Source organism: Phyllostomus hastatus, unplaced genomic scaffold, assembly GCF_019186645.2.
Source record: "Phyllostomus hastatus isolate PE091 unplaced genomic scaffold, TTU_PhHast_1.1 phas_contig_198, whole genome shotgun sequence".
Classification (NCBI taxonomy): Eukaryota; Metazoa; Chordata; class Mammalia; order Chiroptera; family Phyllostomidae; genus Phyllostomus; species Phyllostomus hastatus.
The window spans coordinates 5,633,723-5,661,429 of record NW_025333715.1 but is presented as its reverse complement, the minus strand read 5'-3'; the positions used below and the strand labels follow the sequence as shown (position 1 = coordinate 5,661,429).

At 40.3% G+C, this 27,707-nt stretch overlaps 1 non-coding gene across 1 annotated transcript; it reads right to left on the bottom strand.

Annotated features, from left to right (window-relative positions):
- Positions 1–10,838: 10,838 nt before the first annotated feature.
- Positions 10,839–10,964, bottom strand: LOC123816288. The gene has a single exon (XR_006785254.1). It is a non-coding gene; the product is annotated as a U6atac minor spliceosomal RNA (small nuclear RNA).
- Between the last annotated feature and the right edge of the window lie 16,743 nt (positions 10,965–27,707).

Sequence of the window (27,707 nt, the reverse complement as noted above, 5' to 3'; positions counted from 1 at the left end):
TTTGGGGTATAAGCTGTTCTGTGAAGTTCTGGTTAGTTTGTGTGGGGTTTGTGTTTTTTTTTTTAATCAGCATGGAAATTTCTTACTATTTTGTTTTCTTTTAGAAGTACATTTTGGTTACCTATTTATGCCTTTGTGAAAACCAGACTGTATAGTGGTAGGCTTAATACCTTTAATGCCTTAATAAAGAGACCCAGCAGAAAATTCCCTACTGCTTCTCCCAGGAGCCCAGAGTGGCCATGGCCAGATTTTTACCTCTCGATGCCATTGTTTCTTTTACCCCTTTGCTTGTAGAAAATAATCGCTGTGCTTTTCATGCCATGACATTCCTGTCTATATGCTGAAGTTAGACAATTGGGTAGTACAGGGCTTTCAGACTTTTTGATTGGATCTACAATGAGATATAGTTTTCATTGAGACCTTCTACATACACTGACACAAAAGTATTTACTTTCTGATACTATGTGTAATATATTTTGTTATATTCTATTCAAGTCTATTTTGTAAAACAAACAAAAACCAAAAGAGCTGATTATCCCCACCCACTAAATTGAGCTAAGGACTCACTAAGGGTTGTCTCACTGAGATGTGTAGAAGATTTAAAACTGGTAAGTTGCCATATTCCAGGATATGATTCCCAGTTTTGCTGGTCTTGAAAATCAAATTTATTAGTCTACTCAGTTACCACACCAACCAAATATATAAGTGCTTTATAAAAAAAAATGTTAATTTGTTACTTCAACATGTGGGCGATAGATATTTTTGATGATCAGAATGTTGTCCTTTCTGTCCAAAGCATTCCATGTGGATCAAAAGGAGCTGGCCATCCATATTGAGGAATGGAGGTTATATATATGCTTTTCCTGGATTTTAAAGAAACTTAAGTAGAAAACACCCTTTTACCAGATTATATGTTTTTCTTGGGAAAACCCAACAGAAAATGCTGCCATAATGTTTTTTGAGGGGGAATGTTTCCCGCCCCTCTTCCAGGTTTCGTGAAGATGAGCCTCCACTATTAACACATTTTGGACATACATCAATACATTTGATGAGTTCCATGTTTGCCACTGTTTGACAGGATACTAATAGGTTTGCCTGGAAAAATAAAAGGTTCTTTTCCCGATTAAGCTGAATTAAACTGGTTTTTACTTATATAGGACTTAACCATCTTTAAGATGCTAATGGGCATTGGAAATCGTAAGTGATGTGTATATATAAAATCTTAATGTTCAAGGTTTTTGCTTTTTAGGCACAGTTTGTGGAAATGCATGGTTAGCTTTCCATTTCAATTATGCCTTTCTAAAATTACCTCCTGGTCAAGCAAGCTGGAGTTAGCTGTTTCCTAAATCTCTTCAGACACTTTAATATGGTGTTTCCCAGACTTAGGTTTCAGGGAACTGTAACAGTGCAAAAGCAATATTGGAATCCAACATGAGTTACCAGTTTTAAATTTGCCAAGTAAAGGCATTTTTTAAAACCCACCATTTATTATTATCATTTGAAAGAAAAACATCGTAATAAGAGACATCTCAGTAAACTGAATATAGCTTTATGAAAGTCATTACATGGGGAATGCAGATCAGTACAGGTACTAAAGGTCAGCATTTGGGAAGCACATCTTAATTATAGAGCATCTCTTATTAGCATGTTTTACCATTAACTGTGTGCTTGCTGGTTTTTATTAGTCTTACTCATAGGAATAAACCTTACTTCAAGTTTTGGAACTACCTCCTCCATTCTTATTTATTGACTACAGTGATAATGAGTCACACTTTGTAAAATATTACTTTATTCCCTCTAAATATACTGTAAACAGATAACCATTCTACTTTAATGTAAGAAAAAAAGAAGAAAAAACAAGCTAGCTTTGTTATATGCTAAGAAGTTGTAGAATCTACCAAAGTTTATCTTATTTATGAGGTATATAGTCATGGTGATTATGTAAAAGTGGCAAGACTAAATAATGTTATTTATGTTTTGCCAGCCTGTTCACTCTTTATGAGTTACGAATAATGGCCGATGTTCTGTCATATTACGTACATTTTTATTTTTATGTGTACAACCCCCCCTCACATTTTAAGTGACAAAGTTTTTGAATCAGGCCACCCCACATCAAATGTCACCTCTGTCTTTTTTCGAGAGAAAGTGCTTCTTAGATACACTTGATTCTTTAATTAAGGGGAGCACTGGCCTGCCCCCAGCTGTGATAATGCTGTGAGCTGGTTGTGGCAGTGGCAGCAAGGGCTTTGACACTTTGTCCTCTAGGGCCCTAGGGCAGAGAGGAAGAGGTGAGAGTTTGGGATTAGCAGTGTAGAGTGTTTGGAGACGGTGAACCTGCCAGGTAGACTTGAGTTTGAGTAGGATATACTCTAGGTCCTACATAGGAAGAATTTGTTTATTAATAAGTATTTATGTATATTCTCAGCACTACGCTGTGTAGTACACTGATTACAAAGATTAAGAAAGGCCTGACTTTTATCTTTAAACTAATGTAAACGGCCAGTGAGGCTGTCTGTAGTAAAGGTGGAAGTATGATGTGAAGGGATCTGAGAGGATGGAGAGAGCGAGCTAGGGCACTGGGGAAGACTCTACCCAAGAAGAAGCATTTGTGCTGCGTCTTAACGGATAATTAGGAGTTGCTTGGTGAAGGGGATGGTGAGTAAATCTGTGGGAGGGGGTGTAGTGCCAGTGGTCAAGAACCAAGGTTCTGAACCCAGAGCAGCTGTGTGGTTAGGTCAGCCCCGTGTTGGGCAAGTAATATCTGTGCACCTCAGCTTCCTCACTGGGAGACTGGGGAGTAACAACAGTAGTACCGACCTCGAAGACTAGTTGTGATGACTAGGTGAGCATTTATTTAAAGTAGCATATTGTTGGGAGTCCATGTAAGCCACTGTTCCCATTATTTTTACTGTTAGCATTTCACAGAGGAAATAACAAAAACAAAGTTAGGGAGTAGGAGGGTCTGGGAAATGGTGTGATATTAGTGGGATACAAGTGTAGGCTTTCCAGAGGAGAGTGGATAGGTTGCTTGGATTTCATATTTTAAGAAATTTGGAATTTATCTTGTAGAAAGCAGCTTGTAAAAAATCAGCCTGCTTCCATTGATCTCCACGTTGAGGGTCTGATGGAGGAGAAGATACAAGAGGCAGACAGTCAAAGCAGGAAAATGTAAATTAAGTCAATGACAGTAAAGATGGAAAAACCAGATTTAGAGACTTCTGATGTGGAATCTGTTGGATATGATGAGAAAGAGGGAGGAGTTGTGGAGAAGCCCCAGGCTGGGTGAATGAGTGGTGCTGTGAGTTAGGGTAGGTGTTCAGTGGGTTTGAACTATGTGGTAGGGTGAGGATGGGGGCTGAGAGGCTGTGGTTTTGCTTGAGATATGTTTTGGATGTTTGCTGGACATGTACTACAACTTGGCAGGTGGAAATACAGGTCTGGAGCTCAAAAGAGAAGTTTCAGAGACATTGATTTTTACTGTAGAGATGGTTGTCTAGGCCGGAGGTTGACAGTGCGTCCTCAGGGGATGCAATGAAACAGGAAGAGGGGTGGTGCAAGAGAAACCCAGACAGGAAGGAGTTTAGGGAAGTATGAAGAACAGTTATCAGGGCCCTTGCCTCAGGGGGGGGTCTGCTGAGATAAACCGTGAAAGTGGGTGGTTAGGTTTTACCTTGAAGAGCTCAGTGCACCCTCTGTCCTTGGGTCTCCATTGGGGCCCCGCAGCTCCATCACATTGTTTATCTTGCTTGTCAGTGGTCTGCCGCATCGAGAAGTCTCCAGTGGGCTCAGAGTGGGCTCTTGGGTCTCTTTTTGTCACTGTAGTGAGTAGCTCTAGGACAGAAACTAGTTGTGCTCACCCCTGTAATCCCAGCACCTGCCACACACCCCAGCACCTGCCACACACAATGAGTGCTCTGAGCATTTGTTGAATGGATAAATGAATCAAGGGTGGCTTGAATTAACTAATCAAAAATTTTTGAGTGCCTTATGTATTCCAGGAGCTGTGCTAGTCTCTAGGAATAAAGCAGTGAACATAACAGATAAAAATCTCTCCCCTTGTGGGACTTGCATTTTAAAGCATGAATCGGAAGGCTAAGGGGAAAGAGCAAGTAGAGAGGTAACCATTGGAAGTACAAGAATAAGCTCTATATCCTCAACATCCATGAGGTGACCTGGTCCCCTGAGTAGGCATTTGATACAGTTAGTTGACTTGAACATGGGAGAGTGTGTCTGGGAAGACAACTCAGGTGTGGGGAGAGATTTGCTGCATGGATGACAGGTTAGCCTTGGAGAGGAGAGAGTAAGTTTGGAAGTGGAGAGAAGGATATTTGAGGGAGTTTCCCCAGGGAGACATTGGCCTCAAAGTAGAAGGCATTCCTCTTTGTAAAATATGAGATGAAGTCTGAGGGAAAAGAAAGAGAAAACATTTAGAAAATTAAGACCTCCACCCCGCACCTTCAAAGGAAAACAACATAAAGAATCATCTACCAGCTCTAAGGGCTTAGCTGAGAAGGGAGATCCTTTATTTGTAATTTCAGTGATTTGTGGCTGTGCAGCCTTTCCCAGCAAGTCACGGTGAAGAATGCAGTTACTTGAGGCTGAGTGAGGATTGTCCTAAATAGATAGTGTGGGATAACCAGGGGGTGAAGCCTTTGGGGAATGCTGGTGAATGTTCAAAAAAGTCCAGGCTGGGTTGGGAATAAGATAAAACCGGGGTCAGGCAAATGACTTGAAAGAATAGGGAAAGAAAGAGCGGGGGTTGGAGGAAGTGAGAACTTACACATGTATATGAGAAGGGGAAGGTAATATTAGTTCCTGTGTGCTTCCTACAGTGAACACCAGGCATTCTGCTGTAAGTGCCTTACGTACGATAACTCAGCCTTCATAATGAAGACTGTAAGCTAACTGCAGGGGGGTTAAGTATCTGGTCACACAGGTAGGAAGTCACCGGACAGACTTGACTGCTCAGTTTGTGTGCCTGATCACTATACTCCACTGCCTTAGGAAGAAACTAGACACAGAAATCTCCCAGGCCAATGAGGTTTGCAATAGCTTCCTGAAGTTGCTGGGCCTCCTTTCCTTCTAGGAGAAATATTTAGGGTGGCATGGAAGGGAGCTTTGGATTGTCTGGTTCTCCCCACCCCCACCCCCACTTAAAATAAGTATATTTTAGACAACAGTGTGCTTTGTATAAACAGTTTTCCCCACCTCCCATGCTCATACCTGAATGTCCTTTAATAGGAAACAAGGAAAATTGCACAATTAGAGACAACTTTAAATGCAAATCATTCTGAATTCTCTGAGCTATAGTACCTTCTCTGTACACCTGTCCTCCTTCCCCCTTTGAACAAAGAAGAGCCAGAGCAGCCGCCTGGTGTACCAGGTTGAGGGTGGAGAGACTGAAGAAAAGCATGGCTGATGTGTGGTACCTAAAAGCAGGGAATCTTTCCACTTTGCCTGTTGCAGAAATACTGGTAATATCTGCAGTTGTGGTGGTGGTTACAGTTCCTAGTTTGACAAACAGGAATGTGTTCTCTTCCTGGGGAGAGTCCCCTTCTGTCTTAGGTTACACAGGCTCTTCTGGATAACTAGTTGGACTTCTGTTGGGTGAGGAATTTAGTCCCTGGCTCTATGCCCTCCACCTGTGTCTGAGGCTTCTGACATATCACTCAGGGTCTAGCCCTTCGAAAACCCATGGGAGACACTTTGACCTTTGCTTGCAGGCCATTTGGAAGCACAGAGGCTTTGCAAATGAAACAGGTTAGCAACTTTATCCTCTATAGAGAAAGGATTATTTGCAGAGACAGCATGTATATTCATGGTACATCAGCATTTTGTTTGCAGTCTTTTAATATTTGGCTTTGCTCTTGAGGCAGTTTGGAAGGAATGCCACTATATCTTCCATCTCTTTGATGTAAATAAATTTTCATGATATTAAAAGAAACAGTACACTAAAACCACCTAATTTTACATGCCAGAAAAGTTTAGCTATTTCATATGTTGAAAATACAGAGCAAATAGTTCATCTGGCATTATTTGCTGGTAATTTTTAAATTCACTTCCGTGTTACTTGTTAAGGCCGTGCCTTTGAAATGTCTTACCTGCTGGAGCATTTGCGGTTCTGCTTGGTTCACTATTAGGGGTTGGCATTTTTAAAACACTGCTAGGATGGCCCATGGTGCATCACATTATTAACAACTTTGATTTTTAAAATTGCTTACCTCTAATGGATTTTTAATAACATAATCTTCTTTTGTCAGATATGAAATGCCAATATTTAGTCACTGGTATTTGACAGAGGTTTGTAAGCAAAAAAAAAAAACCCAAAAACCCAGGTAACCCACCATTGAGATAATGCCTTCAGTAGTCCCAGTACTCCCAGGCCAGGATTAATTGGGGTCTCTACAACTAGTTGGCACCTTTATTTGGAAGCCAAAGTAAATATTACAGTGTGCTTATTCCTCATTCGCACCCCGCTCCCTTAATCCCTCAAATACTGATACTATTCTCCTGGGTAGGGCAAAGTTAGTTACTCAGTTTTAGGTTATGGAACTCTTGCTGGTGGTTGTTTGTGTTTGTTTTGTTTTGCTTAATATTCTCCTTGTTTTGGTTAGGGACAGTGATAGGGCAGACACAGTTTAGGCTGGCATATTCTTCTGAGGGTTTCCTCTGAGGCTGTGTATGACCAGATTTTAAAATACTGCTCTGAATCATACTGAGTTTTCCTATGAGGCAGAGAGAAGAGGAGTTTAGACATGAACTTGTATTCATTAAATGCTTGTTATATAGAAGGTACTTCCCACTACTTCATTTAGTCCTCACACAACCTGAGGTGAAGAATGGTTTGATCTTTAAAAGATGGAGTTTTAAAGCTTAGTAACTGATCTGAGGCCACACAAACAAGGAAGTGGAGGAACTAGGGGCTATGACTCTAGAATATATTCTCTTCCCAAGCAAACCTTTTTAAATTAAACTTGTTAATTGATTGGGCGAATCCTTGTTTTGTGAAGTGTAATGTCTTAAATAAAATATGGGCTCAAGTGGTGGGAACTGATGGCTCTATGGGGCTTCTCAGCACTGCATTCATAATAAATAACGGAGGACAAAGAGGCAGGAGTGCTGGTGTGCGGAGCAGGGGGGCTTGGGGAACGGGCCTGCAAGGCCGTGGAAAGGCATTTCCCGTTTTGGGCAGCATCATAGATTAACTAAAAAGGAGAAACCACTGAATGGCTAAGCACTTTATCTCAGATGATTATTTAAAAAGCCAAATTGATTAATAAAGAGACATTTTTAAAAGGATCTAAACTACATTAAGTTTAAGTATAGTAATACTTACAGTGTAATCAAATAGAGGGTTATCAAAGCTATAATGAAGAAAATAGAAATTATTGTAATTAGACAGTAATTAAAGGCAAGTACATGCCCAGCGATTTTTAAAGTGCTTGAAAACAATTAGTTTTCTTAAGTAGGTTAAACAACTGGGTTGCAAGCTTGTATATACTATTAATTTACTTAACAAACCTGTTCTTCATAGATGATACAAAAGTGAACTTTAACTTGGCTGTCTAAATTATTACCAGTTCTAATTTAATGGATACCCTTTTTAAATATATATATATAATTTTACATTTAATTTTTTTAATTTCACTTTTTTTTTAAAGATTTTATTTATTTATTTTTAGAGAGGGAATGGAGGGAGACAGAGAGACATCAATGTGCGGTTGCTGGGGGCCGTGGCCTGCAACCCAGGCATGTGCCCTGACTGGGAATCGAACCTGCGACACTTTGGTTCACAGCCCGCGCTCAATCCACTGAGCTACGCCAGCCAGGGCTTACATTTAATTTTTAAAAGTAGTATTCTTCTCTTCCATGTCTTCTTTCTGAACAGTTTTGTCCTAAAGCCCAGTCAGTAGACAGAGAAGATAGGGGGCTTGGCCAGGGGTGTCAGACTGAGGAGGCCTTCACAGAAAGTGTGGATTTGGTGTGGCTTATCAGCTGAAGAGAGGCATGAAGGGCGTCTATGTGGGTCTCGGATGTCAGCAGCGTTGAGAGATTGACTAAATACAGGATTGATCAAATAAATGTGTTAAGGATAATGGGAGCTAGCAGCCATCACTGTTGGAGAAGGGAGTTATAAATATTGAAAGAGAAAACTGGAATGAATCCTGTGATGGTAGGTTGGAATCAGAAGTATTGTGTGCTTGACAAATAGAAAAATAATACAGGTGTAAAATGCACACATGTGTGTTTATATACACATATACATGCATTTCTTAGCACTGTCCATAAAGAGGGTGAGTGTCCGAGTACCCCAGTCGCAATGAGTACATCATATACCTAGATCTTAACTGCAGAATACCAGTATTTAACTAAAAGGGAACCCCAGCTTCTTGGAGAAATGGCTGGTTACAGGATTAGAGCAGAAAAGTTTAAGATGAACCTGTAATGGCATGTGCTTGAAAGCAAAGAAGTCTTCAAAGAATCGTGAATGCATGTCAAAAGGACACAAGCCAGTTTGAACGGGCTCCCACTGGCCAAATCTGGGATAATTTTTCATCAAAATTTAAGAAGTGGTAGTCATGGATTAAAACCTGCTAAGTAAAAAAGAAAACTGAACCCTGGCTGGTGTGGCTCAGTGGATTGAGCGCTGGTCTGCGAACAAAAGGATTCCCAGTTGGCACGTGCCTGGGTTACTGGCCAGGTTCCTGGTTGGGGGCATGCAAGAGGCAGCCACACATTGATGTTTCTCTCCCTCTCTTTTTCCCTCCCTTTCTCTAATAAATAAATAAATCTTTTTAAAAGTAAAAAAACAAAGGGAGAAAACTGAGAGACCGCACACAACCTGACCTACTTTGCAATAAAACATGTGTGGACTCATGAGTAAATTCAGAGTTTGAAGAATGGGTTATTTAAATATAGAAGTACCTCTCTGAAAAATACCTATTGACTACAAAGAGAGGAAAAGAGTAATTTTACAGTGGGAAAGCCTGGCAAACACCACCTTAACCAAGTAGTCTAAGTAATCACCAGCAGAGGGACAAATTGAAATTATGTCACTTGATAGGATGCAGTTAGAACACAACATCGTTTGGGTGGTATTCAGGCCCAGGTGCATGACCTGAATCTAATCTTGAGGAAACAACAGACAAGCCCAATTTAAGGGACAGTCTACAAATTAAATGGCCTGCGATCAATTTTAGAAGTTTCAAGGTCATGCAAGTCAAAGCAAGACTATGGGACTTTTTTAAACTGAAGGAGACTGAAGAGGCAGGTCAACTAAATACCACAGGTGATTCTGACCTGGGGGCTTTTGCTGTCAAGACCATTGCTGGGACAAGTGGTGAAACTTCAGTGGAGCCTGAGGATTAAGTGGTATTGTAATGTATCGTGTTAATGTTTTGATTTTGGTTGTTGTTGTATAGTTGCCTGAGAGATTTTCTTTTCTTTTTCTTTCTTTTTTTTTTTTTTTAAGGAATATATACATTCTAGTATTTGGGGTGATGAAGCATTAGGTTGACAACTTTCAATGATTGAGAGAAAAAAATTTTTGTACCATACCTGCAGTTTTTCTGTAAGTTTGAGATTGTTTCAAAATTTAAAAGGAATTTAAAAAGTAATATTCTTGCCTAACATTTAAATCATGAGAAGTACATAAAATTTAAAACGTCCCCCATTTCTCATTTTAACTCACCCACTTGCAATTCTGCTTCCTGGAGATGTGAGTGGTAACAGCTAAGACATTCTTTCAGGCATTTTACTTATGTATATATGAATATATATGTATGTGTACATTTATATATATATATATATATATAAGATTATACTGAGTATGTGTTATGTGCTGGGCACACTGCATTCCTAGGAATTACAGTGTTCAGCAATCAAAGGCACAGTGCTTGCCTCCCTGTAGTTGCTGCATGGTGTTGAGGTTTCTGGAGGTGCCTTTGTTTCTTAACCCTTGAGTGGTCACGAGAATGACAGTAGTCATCCATACAAAATAATCGTCAGTTTTAGTCTGGAAGTGTAACCACTGCAGGGTTAAGTTCCCTCTCAGTGAGAGACAGTGGAATGTGGTGGTGGGAGCTTGAGCTATAAATTCATATTCCGGCTCTACCAGCAATATGAAATTTTATTCACCCTCATTGTGTCTCAGTTTCCTTATCTGTGGATTGGAGATGTTGCTAGGCCCTGTCTAATGGAAATGTTTTGAGACTTGTAAAGGGTTTATTACACTTGCATGTGACATGTCGCAAGTGCTCAGTAAATATTAGCTTTTGCCAGTGGACATTTAAGTTACTGTTTTTTGCTTTTATAAATCTTAAAATTGTCTTGCACACATTTTACATACTTATGCTTTAGAAATTTTAAAAAACAATTTTTTAAAATCATTGTTCAAGTACAGTTTTCTCCCTTTTACTCCCAGTCCAGCCCACAACCCAACCCTCCCCACTTCCCTCCCATTACCACCCTCCCCCTAGTTTTTGTCCATGTGTCCTTTAAATTTGTTCCTGTAAACCCTTCCCATTCTCCCCTGAAATTTCCTCTTCTCTCTCCTCTGGTCACTGTCAGCCTGTCCTCTATTTCAGTGTCTTTGGTTATATTTTGCTTGTTTCTTTGTTTTGTTGTTTAGGCTCCTGTTAAAGGTGAGATCATATGGTATTTGTCTTTCACTGCCTGGCTTGTTTCGCTTAGCATAATGCTTTCCAGCTCCATCCAAGCTGTTGCAAAGGGTAGGAGCTCTTTCTTTCTTTCTGCTGCATAGAATTCCATTGTGTAAATGTACCATACTTTTTTGATCCATTCATTTACTGATGGGCATCTAGGTTGCTTCCAGCACCTAAAAACAGTGGATAGATGCCACGAAGTAGGTGGCAGTGCCTTAACCGTATGCGTGTTGTTAGGCCCAAGGGTCTCTTCCATCCTTGTCAAGGGGAGTGCTAACCTTCTCTCCTTTTATACAACACTAGAAACTTGAAAAAACAATTCATTACCTTACTATCATGAAGTTTTTCTTTTTAGTGGATTTGTCAGCCTGTTCGAGTGATGTGGAAAAATAGAGAATGGGGAACATTTGTCTGAAATTCTTTGCTAAATACAGCTGGAACTTGAGCAATATGGAATATGAAACAATGGATAATTCCAGATTTATTATCTCTACTCAAGTGTTTGTCTAATAACATTTTTTTTAATCTGGAAATTTGCCATGTTCAAATAATACAATTTTAGAATAGTTAGATGAGTTTTGCCCAAGTTTGAAAGGATCATATATGCAATGCTAATCACTAGGAATTGTCCAGTTACTTTGTCTCAAGTAGTATAAGCCAAGAAAATATTGTATGGGGAGTTTTGAAAACTTTGCCTGATGGATTTTGAAAGAGAATTCTTATTTATTCTATCTTAAAGTCATTTAATTCAATGCATATATTCTTTGCATTCCGGCTTTAAACACTGCTTTAAAAACTATAAAAATTAACATAGGCTTTTAAACCTCTGAATGGCTTTTATTTTGTTTACTTTTGGCATATCTATTTCACAAATGACCACCTTCCTACTATAAGTTTTAACACTAGAATGTTTCCACTTTTTACCTTTCACATTTGAAAGAATCACATGACTTATTTTTAGAGTATTGTAGTTGGAAATAGGTGGTGATTTTCTTCTACTCTGAAGGAATGTAAATAAACCATTACTAGCTAGCTATGAGTATATGTATATATAAACTCATGTAGGATACAGGGAAATGCTTGAAAACTGGAGCAAAAGGGAGGCTCCTTCAAGAGGAAGATGATCCATTGGTTAACCTGATTTATGTATTGTCTCAGGATAGCGATTAACTTGTTTCCCACTTTGGAGATACATAGCCCACAGTGTTGGGTAGTCATCATAGCTTTGTGAAGACCAAAATGTTTCCTTCCTGTCACTGGCCCAGTGGATCTCAATCAAGTTTTTGCAGATCTGTTGGAGGGGCCTATGTGTAGATCGCCTGCTGCGACAGGAACAGGAAGGTACTGAGTAGAGGGGGTCATTGCAGATCAGAGACAACTCTAGTTTTCCAATTATTGATGATTGGTCTGAAAGTTTGTACTGTTGTGTGTCTCAGAAGTTACAGCCTGCCACCATTGTGTCCATCCGTCTTTCCTACCCACTCGTACTGTCTCTTCTTGCTAGCCCCTTTCTTCTTGCCCAGGTTTTCACTAACATTTTGATTTAACACACTTTTGAATTCAGTGAGGAAAACATCAGGTCTGTTGCCTTAGACTGTGATGAGGCCAAGGCCTGTGTTGAATGAGCTTCAATTCAGCATTGCAGGTTGGCATTAACTTACTAAGTTTCAAAAAATGTTGCCTACTGATTACTGGCCTGTCTTGTTGAGTGCAGTAGAGAGAACTAATAATTGGTGTTCACAATGTTGTTTAATATACTTAACCAATAGCTCAAAGCAAATCATTTTTTGGTCCTAAGGTATTGGTGTCAGGCCAGCCAGGTGTCAGGATACTGGTGCATCACAAAGACCTCACATGTCACAACATGCAAGGTTTCCCCCACTGCCCAGGATCTAGCTTGCCCCCTTAATGGATTCCCATCAGGCTTGTTTCCTCTTTCCATCAGTCCATGTCCCACCATTTGCCCTTCCATAACAGAAGTCAGCTTCATGAGAGTATTCTTTGCTTTCCATTTTAATCTCTTCCAGGTATGTCATAAAAACATACAAGTGTGCAATGAAGTAAACAGAATTAGAAAGATAGCCCAATAAACTCCTTAACGATAACTTTGATAAAGGCCACTTACGGAAAATCTTTGCAGTTACAAGTTCTGTATTTAAGATGAAAATTTGAGACCCAATTTCTTTATCTTTCTCTTCTCTCTCATTTCATTTCATTTCACCTTGGATTCAGTCATGAGAACATGAGAATATGGTGAGGCCTTCTGAGACTTTATGTTTTGTTTTCATGTTCTGCCACAAGGCAGGCGCACCTGAGAGAAGTGCCCTCAGGATCCACTGAAAATTCTGGTCCGGTCTTTCTGCAGGGTGCAGTGATGTAGAATTCAGAAGGGCTGTTTGTTGGCAGGGTGAGAGGCTGGTGCCTGTCCTCGACTTGGACCTCTGTCTGGTCTCTTACTGCCTTTTATTGTGTACCTCTCTCAGTTTTCTTCCCTTCCTCAGTTTTCCTTGCCCTCTTTCCTCCCAAATAGCACATTGCCTTCTTCAGCCCCTACTTCTCACGCATACTAGCCCGTCAATAATGAAAGGAATCAAAAAGAAAGTAAAGAAGTAGAAAGATGGTAAAAGAAGAAACATTTTATACTGCCAAGTTTTGAGCAAAATACTTAACACTGTGTTTTTTTTTTTTATGTTACCACATCTCTTTTACATTTTCAGAGGATGTGAATATTAACTTCCTGATTTTAGAGGGGGGAAGAGAGGAAGGGGGAGAGACAGACAGACAGACATTGACTTGTTCCGCTCTTTCATGCATCCTATTGATGGATTCTTAATATGTGCCCCGACCAGGGATCAAACCCCCAACCTTGGTGCATCGGAATGATGCTGTAACCAACTGAACTATCTGGCCAGGGCTGTCTTATGTATTTTATAAGCTGTCTGTACTGGGTTTAGACTCTTTGGGTTCTTTATTTAAGTATTAGAGGACATATGGGGGCAGGACCTTTTTATGTACCTGCAATTTCTGTCAGTTCTTTAAGATGTAAGAGTAGTATTTATTCACAGACCATTAGGATGAAATGGACAGGCAGGTTCAATTCTTTTCCTCATTGTCAGGATGCTGTGGTCAGTGTTCAGGGCCAGTCCCTCCAGATTCTCATACTGCTACTTGCTTCCCAGAGACTAGCCGAGCCCAGGCTGTTGACCTATCCTTATCCTTTCTTGGCCCCACTTGTATTCAGAAAATGCTACCAAGTGACTCACTTGAGTAAATTTTATGGGTTGCAGAGCCATTGGTGGAACTTAGGTTTTAGTGCTTGCACCACTCTTTCTAAGCATGATGTGGCTCGGCATGGTAACATGTAATGTAACTGAACCAGAGCTGCCTGTGGCCGTCAAGAAGCTGCACTATACTTGTGTCACCTGCTGTTGTTCTCTTGGCCACCACTGCTCCTGCTTTTTCTATTTTTAATAAGTGGCCAGTTACTGAGTTTTTGTAGGACACCAACAGTTCGCTGAAATGGGCAAAGGAAACATGTAGTTGCTTTCTGATTTTTATTTTCACTTACCTAGTGAAATGATTGGTACTAAAAAAACTCGTGGCAGTTGTTATTTTGAACGTACTGATGAATTTTTATCTTATTAAACAGTACTATTTAATTTTATTATTAAGAAAAAAAACAACAACAGTGTACAAGCATATGGCAAAGGGTGCTTTGCCCAGCATACAGTAATCTTGATGGTGATGTTAATTTCAGGTATATTCCACAGATGAAGGCAATGTGGTAGGATGCAGGGATAGGGATGGGCCAGTGGATCACAGTGGAAGTCCTAGACTCAGATGACCGTGCGTATGTGGTCTCTATGATAGAACTGGCCTTACCAATCAGTCAGTGGAGAGAGATGACAAATGACACTGCAGATTAGTAGGGAAAAGGATAGGCTTTTCAACAAATGGTACTGGGATGCTCCATCTGATTGTATTGGTCTCTTGGGACTGCCATAATAAAATACCACAGACTGGGTTACTTAAAACATCAGAAATTTATATTCTTACAGTTCTGGAAGTTAGAAGTCCAAAACAAGGTGTTGGCAGGGCCAGGCTCCCTCGAGAAGACAATAGGGAGGAGTCTTCCCTTGTCTCTTCCTTGGTGGTCCTTGGCTTGTAGCCATATCACTCCAATTTCTGCCTCTGTCTTCACATGATCATTTTCCCTCTTTATGAGGATCAATCAGACACCATTTGCAAAAATAACACCAAATAGATTCAGATAAACATGAAATGATTTAATACTTCTAGAAACAAACATAGGAGAATATTTATAGGCCTGGGAAAGGGAGGGATGTTTTAAACATGATACAAAAAGCAAAAATCGTGAATGGAAGTTGATACATTCATGTTCCTTATAGTTAAGAATTTATATTCACCAAATGACACTATAATGAAAGTGAAAAAGAAACTAGGAAAAATATTTTCAGCACATATGATCAACAAAGAATTTGTACCTAGAATACGTAAAGAACTGCAAATCAATAAGAAAAAGACCTAGCTGAAAAAATAAATGAAATAAGAATTTTACAGTAGAGAAAATCCAAATTGCCAATAAATATAATGAAAAAAATTTCGATTTAATTAGTAATCAAGGAAATGCAAGCTAAACTACAATGAGATACCATTTTGTACTTATCAAATTAGCAAACACTAAAAGATTTGAAAATACCAAGGATTGGCTGAGGATATGGGAATTTGTATATTCAGTGAGAATGTTTTTTAAGATTTTATTTATTTATTTCTAGAGAAGTGAAAGGAGGGAGAGAAACATCGATGTGAGAGAGAAATATCCATCAGTTACCTCTTGTATATGCCCCTAGCAGGGATTGAACCCACAACTCAGGCATGTGCCTTGACTGGGAATTGAACTGGCCATCTTTTGCTTTGCTGAGCAATGCCCATTCAACATAGCCACACTGGTCAGGGCTCAACGGAAATTTTTGTACTCTTCTGGTGGGAGGGTAAATTGTAGTAACCACTTTGGGAACAGTGTGGCAGTGTCCAATAAACTTGGAAAACTTGGACACCCTGTAACCCAGCAGGTTGAGTTGTAGCCACAAACCCACCCCACTGAAGAACTGTGTGTGTATGCTTATATGGAGACATGTACTAGGATGTTTACAGTTACATTGCAATGTAGTAGTACAAATTGGGAACCTAAGTATCTATCAGAAGGAAAATGGATACATACATTGTGGTATATTAACAGTGGAACTCTACAGCATTTACATGAATGAAATGTAATACAACATAAATGAATTTCAAGAACAGCATTGAGTGAGAAAAGCAAATCATAGAAAAGTAAAATACGGTTGACCCTTAACACAGTTTGAATTGTGCAGATCTACTTACATGCACATTTTTTCAATAAATCTGTAAACGTGTTTTTATTACCTATGATTTTCTTAATAACATTTTTCTCTAGCTTTATTATAAGAATACAGTATCTAAAACATATAACATGTAAAAATATGTGTTGATTGGCTATCTATGTTTTCAGTAAGGCTTCCAGTCAGCAGTAGGCTATAGTAGTAGTTAAGTTTTGGGGAAGTCAAAAATCAAACAGATTTTTTTGATGGTACATAGGTTTGGGACCCTTAGCCCCCCGTGTTGTTCAACGGTCAACTATGGTATAATTCCATTTATAAAGATCAAAATGTATAAAATGAAAGATAAATTGTTTAGGTTACAAAGCATTATGTGTTACAAAGCAGGGGAGCAAGTAACGATCATTTGAGGGGTAGTGAACTTGTAGGGTAGGAAAAGATGGGCTTATACAGGCGCATGAGGGGGCTATTGACACTGGGAATATTCCGTTCTTTAACTGAGTAGTGGGTACACGGGTTTTGTTTTCTTTTGTGATATGTACTAAATATTTAACAATAAAAACTTCTTAAAAATTACTCCAGAAGCTTTATTGTTTTTGAGAGTAGAAAAATGACAGAAGTGTCAAGCCTCCATCCAAAAATTAATTTAAGTGCTGAATACTTATTTTTACATGTGTTTTGAATTCTTTGTAGATGAGAAAGGCAGGCCCTTTGTCCCATGACTTTGGTGTTAAGAAGCCTTCTGCCCCTACAGACGTGACATTGTACTTCAGCTGCAAGTGAAAGTATATTCACATTTTTAGTGAAGTAGCAATATGCCCCTCTCCTGTTCATTTTATTTTTTCTTGGCATCTAATTGAGCCAGATGGAAAACATATCCCACACTAGTTTCTCTTTCAGATGACAGCCATTTAATTTTACTGTCCCTCGTCCCCTGTTGATAGGACTTCAAAATGTGAGTGGTTGACGTAGAGAGTCAAAGTTATGCTCCTCAAAATTGACAGCAGCTTGTTCTTGGGGCAGCCTTCCTTTAGAACATTTACTTTCCCACTGAGTTCTCCAGTACAGAAGCTTTTCACGATAGCTTTCACCTTCCCCTTTCTCTTCAAATCACACGAGGAGTGCCAAAACTGAGTACTGGGCAAGCAACAAGTGCTGAAACATTTTTTTCTCATCCAAATGCAATGCTTACTGAGGTCTGACTGTACTTAATAGAGAGAAAGAACACAATAAATAAAACTAGCTGTCCTTTCTTACAGCCTTTCTGGGTGGAGTCATCTAGCTAGCTAGCAATTGAAAAAGCCCAAACCTTTATCTAACCAAAACAACATGGAAAATTCAGTAGAGTAAAATAAGAACTTGGGCTTTAGCATCAGACAACCCTAGGTTCAAGCCTCAGCTCCACCTCTTGTTGTATGTAAAAACTGTGTAATTTACTTAAAATCTGTGAACTTCAGTTTTCTCTTATAAAATGCAGATAATAGTTTCAGCTTCAGTGTTTAAGGAATAGAGGACTGATACATATAAAGCACATGATTGTTACTGTTGTTATTCTTGGACCAGCCCCTAATTTTCTTACAATAAGCCGGGGCAGGTTGTATCCTTTGGATATTCCTGGGCATTTCATCTCTTCCTCCTATTAACTAGATGTGTGCACATTGGCAAATCACATTAGATCTTCAGAATGGTTTCTTCAACTATAAAACAGAGATGGAAGTATCGGTTGTCACAGTCTTGCTACACAAACCCAGTAGCCAAGTGATATGAGGCAGTGGACTTGAAAATGCTCTGTCCTCTGTAACACACGTGGGAACATAGGCATTGATGACTGTTCTCCATGACATCCAGCAGCACTCCTCCCCAGCAGGTCTGTTAATGTTTGTTGAATGTAGAGTTTGATCTTCATAAAATTCCTTTGAAAGTATGTGACTTTGGAGAGCCTTTGCTTAAAATTGGTAAGGGAGTTTATGTATCAATTTCCACTTTCAGATTCATTGAGAACTATTATTACTTTGGTCGAAATTATTTTCTCTGACATTTTTTATGCATTGCTTTCAGCAGTTAAAACGGGTAGATGGGTCTAGAGCAACTAGTGAGCCACAAGAATTTTTAAAACATGCAGCAACTGACTATTTAGTCAGGGACACTGACCTCTTTTCCCTTAGATTGTCAAATTAAAAAATGACAACAGCCAATCATCCAGTGTGAATGAATTAAAATCAACCTATTTTTTTGTCAGGTCAGCAAAATAAATGCAATACATTTTTGGTGTGCCACTGAAATTTAGTAATTGGTTTCTGTGTGCCATGACGTGAAAAGGGTTGAAAATCACTGGTCTAGAGCTAACACTTCCTAAGTACTCCTCTCAGCTGGCAGTGCAGACAGTCCTGAAGGCAAGGACTGGAGACTGTAACGGACCGTTGCTAACATTTGATACCCATCCTTCCTTAGTGCAGTTGTAAAGAAGTTGTGGTTTGCTGAGACTTATATTCTAGATCTGTCATTTGCCATCCTTTCTTCAGGCTACCTGGATAAAGTCATTATTGCCAAGTCTTGGGCCTCCATCTCTTCACTCTTAAGACTCCTGATTCTTGTTACCAGCTCCACTGTTCCTCTGATAAGTTTTCAAGCCCTTACTCAACATCTTTATCTGAATGCCCCAAGGGCACACAAGTTTTATCACACCCAAAACTGAACTCATTATCTCCTTAGCCTCCTTCTCCCAGCCCCAGGTCTATATTCTTCCTTCCGTGTGCTCTCTTAATTAATAGCACGTTCTTTACTAGTCACCCTGGTCTAGTCCAGGCACCCGGGAATCAGCCTAGACCAGAGTTTCTCAGTTTCAAAGCTGACATTTGGGGCTGGATAATTCTTTGTTTTGGGGACCCATCCTGTGTACTATAGGGCATTTAGCAGCATTTGTGTCTTCTACCCACTGTATGCCCATAGGACCCTGGCCCCTTAGTCATGGTAATCAGATGTCTTCTTCAGACATTATCAGGTGTCCCCTGGGAGGTGGGGCAAAAATCATTCCTGTTGAAAACGACTGTGTTGCCCTAGCCAGGTAGCTCAGTCGATTAGAGCTTCATCCCATTATGCCAAGGTTGTAGGTTTGATCCCTGGTTAGGGCACATACAAGAAGCAACCAATGAATAAGTGGAACAACAAGTTGATGTTTGTATCTCTCTCTCCCTACTTCAAATAAATCAATAAAATTAAAAGAAAAAAAGAAAATGACTGTGTCACACTTTTTTCCCTAACCTCCCACATTTAGTCAGTTAGTAAGCCCTTTTAATGCTGTTTCCTGAATATATTTCTGAGATCTTATCTTTCTTTTTATTCTCATTGCTCATATCTTCAAGTTCTTTTCTCTTGCCTGAGCTATGTTTTTAAATGTTACTTTGCACATTTTTACATCATTTTTATATTTTTTAGGGAGGAGGGAGTGAGGGAGAAAGAGAGGGAGAGAAACATCAATATGTGGTGGCCTCTCATGTGCCTCCTGGGGACCTGGCTTGCAACCCAGGCGTGTGCCCTGACTGGGAATCCAACCAGCAACTCTGATTCGCAGGCCAGCACTCAGTTCACTGAGCCACACCAGCTAGGGCTCTTGCCTGAACTATTTTAATAGTACTAAGAACACCACTTGTATGGAGTATTTGATGGTTGGAAAATACCAGGCTTGGAGCTTTACATATGTCATATGTAGTCCTTACTTCAAATTTATTGTAGGTCCCTGAGTTGCAAGCAACCTAAAGTAGCTCAAACCTTTAAACCAAAAGAGGAATTTACTGGCCTGTGTTACTAGGAGGCCTGGGACTCCACCCTTCTCTATATTGCTAGGCTGTGCTTGCTTTGAGCTTGCTTGTGCTTTGCTTAGTCTGACAGGCTCTCCCTGCAGAGCAGCCAAAGGAGGCCTGGCATCTCCCAGCCTAACTTGTCCTTACAGCTCTCCATCTCAGAGAGCAGAAGGGTGTCATCAGAACCCTGGCAACTGTTCTCAGAGGAGGCCAGCCTCTCACCTTTAACAGAAATGTGTAGGAAGAGCCCTCCTTCTTACTTGTAAGGAAACTGAGGCTCTGGGAGGGGAACCCTGCGCCCAAGGTTATCTTGTGGGTGGAACTGGGAGGGGTATGACTCCAAAGCCCTTTCCCTTGCTGTGTGCTAAAGCCTAACTCATCTTTCCTTTTGTCTCTCTCTCCTCCTGCTAGATAGCTTTCATTTCAAAGGTTAGCTTTCTAGATAGCAAATTTGGTTGTTTCATTACTTTCATTAGTAGATTTCTTTAGTGTTTCCTCACCAAGTTAAAGTCCAAATTTAGCCTGCAAGGCAAAGCCCTTTCTTTGTATTGGCTCTTGCTTATCTTAAAGTTATCTTAGGCTTATCTCATGTAACTTTCCTAGCTTTGCTTAAGGCTCCAGACACCAGGGCTACAAAACGTGATTTTGCAGTTGTATGGGTTTAGTAGAGTGGTTCAAGATCATTGGAAAACCAACCTTGAATCTTGGCACTACCACCTACCAGCTCTGTGACCTCAGGCCCTGCCTGGAATGTCCTGTCCACCCTGTCCTCCTAACTGAAGTCTGTGTTTAAGACTGTGAATGCTGCCTTTGTTGGAGAGGCCTTATTGGCCTCTTAATGCCCCTACCCTTTTAACCATTCCATTCTTAGCCTCTGTACAAACTGCAGTTAGAACTCTTACTAGTATCCCTATTGCCAGCACTTGTTATTTTTTAAAAAGTATACCTTTGGGAACAGATTAGCTTGGAGTTTTTATGGCCTTTGGGTATGGACCCAGGCCAAGGTTGTGGTCTCTCTGGGCTGGGTTTCTACATGCTTCCAGCATGCATCAGCTTCCCTTGTAGCTGCGGCTTTGCTCCCTCCTTTTTGCTTTGCCTTGCCTTTCACCAATAGGGTATTTCTTCTTTTTAAAATACTCTTAAACAGTGTTGTGTAGTAGAACTTTCTCTGATAACAGAAATAATCTGTATCTGTGCTGTCCAGTGTGGTACCCAGTAGCCATGCGTGGCAATTGAACATTTGAAATGGAATTGGTGTAACTGAGGGGGCTAATTTTTAAATTTTACTTATTTAAATTGCCACAGGTGACTAGTGGCCACTATACTGGTCAGTTTGGGTCTTACAGCTTAACCCTTCCTGGTAAATGAGACTTTACATCCTGTCTTCTCTAATTTGCAACATCTGATATTCTTAGCCTTTCTTATGGAAAACTGTACTTCAGTGCCTGCTGCATCTAGATTAATAAATGTTTTAAAATTGAATAATATATTTAATGCCACTGAATTGTACACTTAAAGACAGTTAAAATGGTGAATTTCATGTGGTGTGTATTTTTCACAATTAAAAAAAAAAGTGCCTGAACAGTGAAGGGCCCCAAAACCTACAGTGAAGGGCCATCAGGGAAGTTTTCGTGGAGGAGGAGCCCCCTGAGTCTGGAAGATATGAGCAGTGGCCTGGGGGAAAGAGGTGACTAGTGTCTTCCTGGCCTGGACCTGGAGATGCTGGACAGCAAGGGAGTGCAGGGCCATGAAGAGCCTCGAATGGCAGGCTAAGGAGATGAGATTTGGTCTGGAAAGCTACGGAGGGATCTTAAGCAAACAAATGACATGTTTGGACTTCATTTTTAATGAGGCTCACTCTGGCTACTCTGTATTAGAGGGTGGCAAGACTGGATCATAGGAGACATAACCAGGCTAATAACAGTCACACCAATAATAATAGCAGCTAACATTCAGGGTTTCAGTGATGCAGGAGGAGATGATAAGAGACTGAGCAGTGTACAATGATGGGATTAGGAAAGATGCCATCTCTTATTTGAAAAGTAAGATTTTCTTATTTTTCATCCATTTTGCAGTATACTACTGTAAAGGAATAGCTAACCCAAAGCCAACTGAGATATCTTCTGTAATCACTCTTTAAACATGGAAAAAAGGACTCGTTCACATGACAAATAATGATTGAATAATATATAAGCTCTTTTCCTTATGAGATAACATCAATAGGTGTTGTATTGGTGGAGGAGAGAGATGGCTTTGGCTATAAAAGGGTAGCACAAGAGATCTTTGTAATGGAACCGTTCTGTATCTCATACAAATTCACACATAAGTCTCATAGAACTAAACACACATACACACATGCGCACAAATCAGTATATTTAACAGATGAGACCTGAGTAATCTGTATCATGTAAATTTCCTGGTTGTGATATTGTACTGTTGAGTGACAAGTATACAGGACCTCTCTGTGTTACTTCTTATAACTACATGTGAATCTATAGTTATCTCAAAATAAAAACTTTTTAAAAGAAAAAATTGAATAAAGCAGGTCTTCCTTTGAGTGCCTGTCCTTTTTACTGGATGTTTCCTCAGTAATAATTTTCTACAGAAATGACTTGTTTTGATTAAATTTGACCCATTACTAAAGAATATTTAGCTTTTTCCCTGTATATTTAATTTATTTTTATTGTATTTTTTCTAGCTCTTTTATCAATTCTAAGGTATTTTTTGTCTGATAAAAGGAACTGATAGGAGTTCCTTTTAACATCTTTGAAAAAGAATGCATCTTACAATGGAGACTTGGTATTGAGTCAGTTTAATTGGCTGCAGTTTTTCTTAATGGCACCTAAAATATTAGTGTGTCTTACAATCACCGTTATCCTAGATTTGATACATTTGATTAGAGAGTGGGTCATTCGGCTGTGTTGGAAAAGAACAATGACTGGTGAAAGTTTTAAGTACAGTTGTGTGTTTGTGTGTGAGATATTTATTGGTTAGTAAGTGTTTGTTTCTTAGCTCCAAGCTCACCGTTCTATACTGTTTTGTGGTGTTAAAGCTGGGATTCCACCAACCACATTTTTGGTTGCCACCTGGCTCTTTGCGAGGCAGTGCCAACAGGAGGGGTGAGCGGGCGACTGTGGAGCCAGGGAAGGAGGAAGGAACTTGCTTCTTCCTGCCTGTTTCCTCTTCCCACGAGAGTCACTTGAGCAGCACTTCTTTGCCACAGCAGCTGAATCTGTTTTCCAGTATTTGCAAGACCAGCTTCATTGCACCCCTTAGGCAGTGGTACCTGACCAAGCCCCCTGCCCAGAGGCCCATGGCCGCTCTCTTCCCATTGTTCCCCAGCCCTGGAGCAGCTGCTGCCTCTGCAGTACATTAGTGTGTTCTCTCTCTTTGACTTTTTAGAGACTAGTTAGTAACTTTATACCTAGTTAAGAATTCTTTATATTGAAATCTCTCTGTTAACATAGTGAGTGTGGTCTGTTTCCGGCATTGACCTTGACTGATATGAGTCAAGTCAGCAGAACCAGCAGTAAGTGTGTGCATGGACTGCTTCATCTGAGCTTCTTTCACACATGCTCTGTTCTCTGCAGCCAGTGACCTTTTTGAAATAGAAATCTGATGTTCCTCCTACTTAAACCCATGACCAGGGTGGGCAGGGGGTTGGGGGAGGAGCGGGCGTGGCATTCTTCATGGGCCCTTCAGGGCCGTGGGTGGGCTGACCCCATCTGCTATCCCACTCTCTTCTCTTAACTTCACTTCCTTGGTCTCTCTGATCTGGCCACAGTGATCTGAACAGCCAGGTTTCTCCCAGCTCAGCCTTCGCCCATGGGGTTCCCTCTGCTCGGACTGCCTCTGCCACCCCCACACCTAGTTAGCTCTTTCTTCCTTTAGTCTCAGTTTAATTGTAAACTTCTCTAGAACACCCTTCTGCCCTCCCTGGCAGATACCCCCTCCACATGCACTCTTGGTAACTTGTGCCCCTTACAGAACTAATTACAGCCTTGGTGTACATTTATGTGAGTTTTTCCCTCATGAACATCCCTTTACCCAGCTGTACCATTAGCTTCGTAAGGACAGGACTGAGTCAGTGTCAGAGTGTTTTCTTGTTTCCTTCCAGTGTCCCCAGTGCTTGGCACATTGTATGTGCTGAATAAATTTTTGCTGATTGAACAGTAGGAAGGGACCAGTCAGTGATATCTTGATGATATCAATTCTTATTATAAGAAACATTTTTAGAAAGTCTCTCTTGCTGTGTGTTAAATTATTTTAGTAAACTAACAAAGAACAACACCATGAAGGAAAAAAATAATTTATTAAAGTGGAAGTTGTAGTATGTTACATTAGCCTTCCTTTTCATTCAGATGAAAAGACAAAATATGAAAACCTGAGTACTCAGTGAAGCGTAATTCTTGTACTAGTTTTTATATTACCAATCTCTCCCTAACAAATGAGAAGTTATCCTACTTTCTTTCTTTGAGTTGCCATTAGTCTCAAATTGGAGATTTTGCTGCATGAGCCCACAGTGTATGGATATTTCCCTTCTAAAACTGTCTCTCTTGATCCAGTACAGTGCCGTGTCTTTCATGCCGTTGTGCCTTCACCTTCCTTTCCTGTTGTCTTCCCAAGTTCTTGGTCACATGGACAAAGCCCTAGCTAGTTATACCCTACGTATGTCCTTCCTAGAGCCCATTACCACACTGAAAGTTCCTTCCTTCCTTGGAAGCATTTATTTCATTGCTTTTTTCTTCCATCACTGCATTACTGGCATTAACTCTTTTGTAATTAACAATGAAAAAGTAGATACTTAATATTTGTCCCACATGGTAATTCCCAAATTATTCTTTTGTTGAAGTTGGATTTTGTTTTCCAAAGCCACCATTAAATGTTAAGGCTAAAAGGATCCTGACATCATCTAGCCCGGTTCCCTTTGCACATGTGTGAGCCAGAGCAGATGACTGGCCTGCCCCAGGACTCCACACCCCCTGGCTTGTGTGTTCAGTGTCGGTGAGGGCTGCAAACCTGCTGTGTGAGGGCAGTGTCAGGAAAGGATTCAAGGTATGACTGTGTAGTTTCTTTCTAGGCTGGTCCTCTAGAACTGACACATCCTTATCAGCGTTGCTTCTAAAAAGCAGACTGCAGATATGAGAAGAGGTCCCAGACTGTTTGAGCCAAGAAAATAAGACACATAGTATAGTCATATTGAGATAATTGCTTTGAAGGGGACAACATTTAATTGTCTTAGTAAATCTTGATATGATTGTTAAAATCTCAGGTTTGTTTCTGTACAATATAGTTTATAAAGTTACGGCTACTATTTTCAACATGCTTATAACTATATTCTTAGAGACAATGACCTAATTTAATAATACTAGAAATAATTTTTAAAATCCTATTGCATAGCACCTTATCAATTATGAAGTGATAGTGAGGACTAAGAATTTTGAGCAAGGAGGGCAAAGCTTCTGGGAAAGCTGGTACAGTTGGACAGCCATCTTTCTTTCTTTGTTTTAACAAGCATGTATTGAAAGCCTTTCTTGGACTATGCTTGCATGGCACGGGGTGACCAGAGAGAAGGCGGAAGGTGACAGTGCATTCTGGTAACGGGAGGTGAAGGTTTGTGTAGGGAAGTGTGGCAGAGGAGATGGAGATGTGAGTCGGGGCCACAGGCATGGTGGACTTGAAGAGCCGGGTGCAGAACTGGAGGCTTGATTGTGATGGGTAGGATGGATTCATTTTCCAAACCAGGACTACCTTTTGAGCTACAGGTAGCAACCAGACTTCGTAGACATTCCGCGTAGAGGGACAGATGACATCATATACACCCACAGAGGAGTTAAGTCGCTATTAGAAGCGGTTATCTGATGAAAAGTCCAATGAACCTTTATTGTTACAGTTACCCCATTGTATAGAGATTGCTTGTTTACCAGTTCCTCCCTCTGGGAGACCAAACGGAGCCCCTTGAAGGTGGGACATATGTCTGTTCACTTCTGTATCCCCAGAATCAGGATAATACCTGACCTTTTAGTAGGTGGACAATGAATATTTGCTTAGGAAAAATGAATAAGTACTCTGGGCTTTCAGGAATCCTGGACCTAACTGCACTGGAGGAGGTGAGATTTCAGTGAGGAAACTTCAGCTGGATGGAAACAATATAAGAAGGAGCAAGAAAGTCATTTCTGGAGAGAGGGGAATAACCCAAGCAAAGGTCCAGGCCTGAGAATGTGGACAGGAGGAGGACCAACAGGGAGCCAGAGGTTCTTGGTTCTCTTACTGCTGCAGGAGGAAAGGAAAACCCTGGACATCACGACAGGTGCTGTCCCCTTTTGTATTGTTTAGGAATTCCCCATGGGCCCCCGTACTCTCCAGCTAGCACCTACTTTTCTGTCATCTACCCTGTACTTTGGTTTGTACTCAACAATTGGTTCCCACCCTGTGCCTTTTAGACTGGGTCTTTTCTCTCCCTAGAGAATTCTTTCCACACGTGGCTTTTTCTCAACTCATGTTACCTGCTCAGAAGCCTTCCCTCACCTTATCCAAAAGAAATCATTCTCTGCTCTTCTCATACTCCGCCCAATTATCCTATCTAGTTTATTTTCTTCATAGTATGATCACTACTAAAGTGTTATTATTCATTAGTCTGCTGGTCCATGCCTGTTTTCTCTCACTGGAAAACACCTTTTCTTTTTCTCCTCCACCCTGAGTACTCAGAAGAAGGGGCACTAAGTGAACACATGGGGGAAAACAGATTTCATTGCAGAGGGAGACTCTGCTTTAAACCAATCATTTGTAAACTTAGGAACTTTACTAGGAACAAATAATGATGTAGCTCAACAACTGATCTCATTGAGAAGTCTTGCTATACAGTAAATGAGGAGTGGAGCTTTTATCTAGGAGCATTTCAGTATGTTCTATCTTGAATGCACTGGCCTTTTGACTAAATCTGTACCAGTTGCTTGTTGGTTAGGGATGTGTAATAGTGAATCCTTGTTTTTTGGTTTTTCTTTTCTTTTTTTTTAATATATCCTCACCAGAGTACTTTTTTTTTCTTTCATTTCTTTTGAGAGAGAGAGAAAGAAAAACATTGATTGGTTGCCTTCTGGTACACACCCCAAACAGGAATCAAACCCATTAATTGGGTATGTGCCCTGATGGGAAATCAAACCTGGGACCTTTCGGTCTTTGAGACAACACTCCATCAACTGAGCCATTCCAGCCAGGGTGAGAATCCTTGTTGAAGCATCCCCAAACTCTTGATAGCCATGGGCAGTCCACAGTGGTTCTAGAGCCAAAGCCAGGATCCTGGGTATGACCAGGAGCTAGAGTTAGGCCATGGCAGGAGGTGTGTGCGGGTGCATTTTCCTCTCCCTTTGAGGGAGGGGTAGAGGTAGAGGGGTTCGAATCCCCTCCACTCCCCACCCACTGAGGAACCTTTGTCATTGTCAGTCAGAGTGACTCAAAAGAGAGAGAAAGGGAAGGACTGGTTTGTATTTCGCTTGCTGGGGGCACTACATAGTTTTACATGTGTGCACACTGTTGTGCAAGTGTTTGCTTAAATCATTTTATCTTCTTGGAATTTTTTTAAAACTTTTGGTTAGCACCTTTATGGTTTAGTTTTGGTACTCAGTGTTTTATATCCCTTCTCCTTTTATCTTTTTTTTCTTTTTTAGGCAAAAAACACATATATAACTGGCAAGTTTAACTATGGAAACCCCAAATTGGTTAGAAGAATTGGCAGGCATGTGAATGAGCTTTCTTCATTTTCCTTTCCCTTTTAAAGCCTTTGCTTTAAGGAAAAGGAAATTGGTATGTTTGGAAAGTAGTTGTTAGCTTTTCAAGACTGGACTTGTTGGTCTAATTTGGTAAGG